The following is a 6,000-nucleotide window of genomic DNA, read 5'->3' as shown; positions in this document are numbered from 1 at the left end:
TGGCCAAATGTGTGAGTGTGATTGGCCTTTTATATAAGCAAGCTTTGTTGACTCATGTGCTACTACTACCCATGTTCAGTTCTTGTGTAAATGCATATCCCTAAACCAATCAGTTGTGGCCAGGCCAATTTAAATGGGTGAACATTCTAGAGATAAGGGAACTGAAAGCTATTGTCTCAGTGCCCACTAATACTGTATAATTATAAGGCTTCTAGATTTTAAATGAGTGTGTCACGGGGAAAATAGTATTTTTTTTTTGTTAGAAGCCAATTTATAGCCCAATATTATTCCACTCTTCTGAATATGTCAGGAATATTTCTATCTCTTATTTTTTGTATCTAAATGAAATGATGATGACATTCTCATCTATCCAGAGGCTTTTATGTATCTAATTTCCTTCAGCTGATACATACACGCTTACTTACTTGATAATATATTCTTTTTTTGACCCTCAGCATTTCTCCTTTCTTCTTTCCCTTCCCCCTCTCTTTTTTCTTCCTTCCTTCCTTCTTTCCTTTTTTCCTTCTTTTCTTCCTTCCTATTCTCCTTTAAACAGGGTTTTGTCATGTGTAGCTTGTAGTCTGTGTAGCTCAGGCTGGCCTCAAACTTGAGATCCTCCTACTTCACTCTCACGAGTTCTGGCATTACAGATGTGTACCACCATACTCCTCTTTCTCTCAGCATTTCAGTCACATTTCATTATCAAGAGTACCGTGTGTTACAAGATAGTGAATCATGAAACCAGGATTCAAGTTAAAGTATCTACATCAATCTTTCACAGGGAGATCAAGCTCAGCTCTTATAAATATAAGAATCTTGGCCAATCAATGTTAACATTATTTTATACTTAAAAAATCATGAGGAGACCAGGTGTTGATGGCTCTAGTCCGTAATTTTTGCTACTTAGGAGGCTGAGATCTAAAGATCACTATTCAAAGCCAGCTGGGGTAGGAAAGTCCGTGATACTCTTCATCACCAAAAAAACCCACAAAAAACCACCACCACCAAACAAACAGAAGTAGAGGTGTGGCTCAGTGTTAAGAGTACTAGCCTGGAGCAGAAAAACTCAAGGATGGCTCCTAGGCCCTGAGTTCAAGGCCCAAGGCCAAAAAAAAAAAATCATAATTATAAAGGCTGAAGAATGTGCAAGTTGACTCACACTTAATACATTAAAAAAGAGTGATTTTAGAAAAAGTTTCTGGAAAAACATAATTTAACCTTAAGACCAACAACACGCATTATAACATGGGAGTTTGGGTTGGGGAAGCAGTTGGAGGCTCTGAAAAATGACCAAATCTAACTAGCCCCCAAGGAATGGAATTCATGACCTTTATCTCATTAGTATTGGCTTAGCTCAACTGAATTAGCTAGTCATTGATAGCCCTTTTTTATTTTTATTTTTTAAAGATAGGGTCTTACACAGTCCTCACAGGCCTTGAAAGTCCAACTCTAGAGCCTCAGCCTTGCCTTTAACATCATTCTGATAGCAGAATGATGAACCTTCCCTTCTTACTTAAACTTTATTCCCCGGTTCCATATTATTCATACTAACATTTGAAGTGTTCTCCTTATATGGAGAGAGGCAGGGAATGACACAACTTGCAAACAGACATCAGGAATTACTGATTGTTTTTATTGTCCAACTTGGGAGAGAATTGAAGTCCTAACAAGCGAGGTGACCTGCTAAATGTGTCCCCATAGAGATAGGAGAATTGGATCAAACACCAATTCCTTGGACTTCATTCCTGGGCACTTTCTATTTGTGTGAGCCTGGCGCATGGAGGCCATCCCTGAATTCACCCATTCGAGGAGCGCGTCCTGTCTGTACAGGACAAACTTGCTACTAGGAACAGAAAGTTTGTGAGTGGGGTTTATGCAGAGTAGAGTTACAGGTTGAGTACAGTAGGGGTTTTAGATGACCTTTCCTTGGGTGCCAAAGAGTAACTTCAAAAAATCTCTGAAGTGTGAGTACTGTGATTTATTTACAATATTTTCCATGTAAAATGACATTGGCTTTTGCATATTTAGGGATGGAGTAACTTAAAATCATTTTAAGGCGTGCGGCAATTTGGACACAACACATAAATAACTAACTAAATAAATAAAGGGACGAGCCACTTCTTCTGGTTGAGACATCAGAGAAGATGCAGGCCTGGGTGTGAAGGATGAGTGCAGAAGAACACAGGGTAAAGAAAGGTGAATGGGCACGGGTGGGAAGAGTGGGGAGAGATTGTCCACATGAAGTGATGCTATGAAAGAAGGTATTCGCAAAGACTCATTAACCACAATTGCAGGAGGTTGCAAGCTTCTAGTAGTAAACCACCATTGCAGAAAGATATAGGGGAAAATACCCATTTATATGAAGAATAAAACAATGTTACCTGGATTCTAATGCTATATTCTGCTTCTGCCTCAGATGGTGATGCCAAAAAATTCTTTGTAAAAAATAGTCATTGGTACCCACTTTGGAATTATTATTCTTATGGCTGAGTACCTTTAGGATTTCCATGACCATAATTCACATCTTGAAAACAATGATCTCTTGAGGAGAAAGACAATGTATTGCAGACAGCATCAGGTCATCCTTACTTCTGTTAGTGAACCTCAGTCAAAACAAGCATCCAGAAAAACATTGTTCTCTAAACCTTTGGGCCTTCTCTGATTGGTTCATTTTCCCAGATATCTTCTGGGAAGGGGAATCACACATCCTGGTTGCTGCACTTTTAGGAATCAGCTGGACCATCATATCTGAAAAACACTTTTCTGTATTGCCTCTGGTGCTCTTCAGTCGTCCCTGTTACTATAATATTTACTACTATAATACTCATCATATTGGGCAATAATGACCAGTTCAGTACACTGTCTCTGTCACCTGATTACCTTTGAGACAAGGCCTAGTTTTGATCACTTTATTCCTCTCAGTGTGCTCAGACAGGTAGGTAGGCTGTTCATAGTATTTATAAACCCTTCCCCCACCCCTTTGGCTAGTCCTGGGGCTTGGATTCAGGCCTGGACTCTGTCCCTGAGAATTTCTATGCTCAAGGCTAGTGATCTACCACTCGAACCACAGCACCACTTCTGTTTTTTTTTTGTTTTGTTTTTTTTTTTCCTGAGTAGTTTAGTTTGGAGATAAGAGTCTCACAAACTTCCCTGCCCCATTGGTTTCAAAGCTTGATTCTCGGATCTCAGGCTCCTGAGTAGGTAGGATTACAGGCCTGAGTCACCAGAGCCCACCGTTTACAAATTCTTAGAAATAACATGCATAAATTATCTAAAGAGAATAAATGAGATTTTTTTTTTTTTTTTTGTCGGTCGTGGGGCTTGAACTCTGGGCCTGGGCACTGTCCCTCAGCTCTTCAGCTCAAGGCTAGCGCTCTACCACTTGAGCTACAGCACCACTTCCTGAGATGAATTTTTAGAGATAAGAATCTAAAATTAATTTTCATTTTTTTTGGGCGGATGGCAAGGACTTACTTGAACAGAAAACTCATGCAAAGACTTTCCTGCTCCCATTTGTAATAGTCTGCCTTTGGCCATTTGGCTACTTATTATTCAAGAGCTAGGAAGAAGAGAGTAGCTGAAATTCCTACTCTTTGACGAAGCTGTTTGGAAGCATCTTTGAGAGGTTGGATGTAGGGAGTGAATCCATAGTTAAATGGTGGTGTGGGATTCTCTACATCTCTAAAGGGAACTCAGCCTTCTTCCTTCACACCCTGAACCAAGGGCTTCCCAACCCACAGACTATGGTCTATACATTCATTTCAGCTTTGCAGGGATGGCACCTTTGTTTCAGTGTACATATCATGCCTTGGTTTTTTTTTTTGGTTTTTGTTTTTTTTGGTTTGAGGAATTTGGTCACTATACCAACATAAGAAATAGTGGAGTGGTCTGCTTCTCTAGGGTAATTTCATGGTCCTAGGGAAGAATTTCTAATAGTTTATTTTTCTGAAACCAGTTCAAGGAATATTCTTTAAGTGAAAAAAATTCAATCAAGAATAATATTACTTACCTTTCAGAAGAAGGATTTTTAATACAGAATTTCCATCTGTGATATATTTAAATTCTAAGCCTCAAGCAATAATTTCAGCAAAATGCCTCCTTTACCTTTTATTAGATACAAAATAAATATTCCAATCTGGAGGTGGTAGCATCTTCTTATCTTCTCACCCTAAAAAGTCTAAGATTTGCTCAACCATTTCTGATACCACACATGCTACTTAAAAAAAAAATTCTGGCAGAGGAAGCTCTCTTATTGGCATCAAAATGTTCATCACCACTTTAATTGACTTGAATTATTTTGTCCACACTCATATCTAGTAGAAAAGGAGATTGGTGAGTTGCCCAAAAGACAGTTTGCAGTCAATACGTGGAAAAGCTGTCAATACTGAGAAATCCAATACTCTCTTGATCTAGTTTTGACATGTTGACAAAGACAGGTTTTGCTATTTAGGACCAGATTCTTGACCCTTTAGACCAGATTCTTGACAAGGTACTTTCACAATGATTTTCAAGTGGAGGTAAGGACTCGCAGAATCTCACAACACAGGCCTAACCCCTTGAAGATATAAATACAGATCACACTTAGGAAGTATAGAACACACACGCAAGTTTTATTTGTATAATTTTTAATACATTCTTCCAGTCCTAAAAAGGGTGTGGGGGGGGGGAAGGGAGGGAGGAGAGGATTGAAGTCTATAAAAGCTTGAAACTTTATCTCCTGTGTTTCATGACCTGTAGCATACGTTTAGCCTTGGGTAGTAGGGTTGGTGTAAAAGTAAGGCCCACTCTTCTAATGGCTGAATACATATATTTAAACAGCAAGCACACCGTGGATTATCTGTTCCGAGAAGAACTGCCTTGGGGAGGAATAAGAAAAAAAAAAGTAAAGTGAAAAATAGACAAAGAAATCTATAACCTTAAAGCAGTCTTTCACATTTGTTTATAGACTGTTCTGGAACCAGCTTGGAATCGAAGACCAGGAGAGCGACAAGATGCACCTGAGACAGTATCTGCGGGCGGCTGCATTTGCCAAGCGGCTTTCTTGCTGCTGCTTCCCAGCGGCGAAGGCGCAGCAGCAGTAGCAGCAGCAGCAGCGCAGCCAGCGCGAGCCTCCCGGCAGCGGCGGCGGCGGCGGCGGCGGCGGCGGCGGCAGCGGCGGCGGCGGCGGCGGCACCGGCACCAGCGCAGTTTCCCCTCTCCCCAGCCCTGACTCTACGCGCACATGCGCACTGCGCCCGCAGCCCTGGACCATTTGTCAGGACTACTCGTGAGACGGAGAAAAAAAAAAGAGAAAATTTGGGGGTAAGAAGCGGTTGATCGGATCTAATCTGTAATTAATCCGCAGCTCTGTCCGTGCCCCAGCCATTCGTGGGTTTTTTTTCTGGGTGCGGATGAAAGTTAAAGAGCCCTAGAGAGGGAAGGAAGCGCACCCTCGTCTTGTGAAACGGATCAGGGGAGGGGAAGGACAGAAGGGGTTTCTCCCCCACTTCTCTGCGCCTCTGGGAAACAGGAGAAAACTTAATCCCGGGGAAAAAAAGTGGGCAAGTGACTCGGAAACGGCTGGAGGGGGAGTCTCTGGCATCTCACTCCCAAGTAGTGAGTGCGAGTGTGAAAGAGGAACAAAAGAGAGAGAAAAGAGAAAGGAAAAAATGGGGGGAGGAGAGACTTGTATTTTTTTCTTTGCGCGCACACGGGGAAGGGTGTGGGGGGCCGTGCGGAAGGGAGCCGGGGCGAGGCGGCCGCACCGGGCTCTCCGGGGCGCGCAGGCGGGCGGGATGCGTGTGGGCCCCCTCCTGCGCGGCCCCCCTCGCCCCGGCTTGTCACTTTGGTCGCTTTCGTGACACCGGGCGCGGGGTGGGTGAGGGGGGGGGAAGGGAGCGCGGCGGGCGCCGAGGTGCGTGTCCGGGTGGGCGCCGCGGAGCCCGCAGCCCGGGGCGGGTGAGCGGCGGCGGCGGCGGCGGCCGAGGCTGGGGCGCCGGAGGGGGGCGCGGGGGCGGCCGG

The 6,000-nt window shown here is 43.6% G+C and overlaps 1 protein-coding gene across 3 annotated transcripts in view; it reads left to right on the top strand.

The window, feature by feature from the left end:
- Positions 1-5,198: 5,198 nt before the first annotated feature.
- Positions 5,199-6,000, top strand: part of L3mbtl3 (L3MBTL histone methyl-lysine binding protein 3) — a 101,435-nt gene continuing 100,633 nt past the window's right edge. For all 3 annotated transcript variants that reach the window (XM_070010934.1, XM_070010931.1, XM_070010935.1), the window contains exon 1: positions 5,199-5,301. The gene's annotated coding sequence lies outside the window, so the exon portion shown is untranslated. The remainder of the gene's footprint in view (positions 5,302-6,000) is intronic.

Source organism: Dipodomys merriami, unplaced genomic scaffold (assembly GCF_024711535.1).
Source record: "Dipodomys merriami isolate MVZ:Mamm:240054 unplaced genomic scaffold, mDipMer1.0.p SCAF_8, whole genome shotgun sequence".
In the NCBI taxonomy this organism is placed as follows: Eukaryota; Metazoa; Chordata; class Mammalia; order Rodentia; family Heteromyidae; genus Dipodomys; species Dipodomys merriami.
This window is presented reverse-complemented; position numbering and strand designations above follow the sequence as displayed.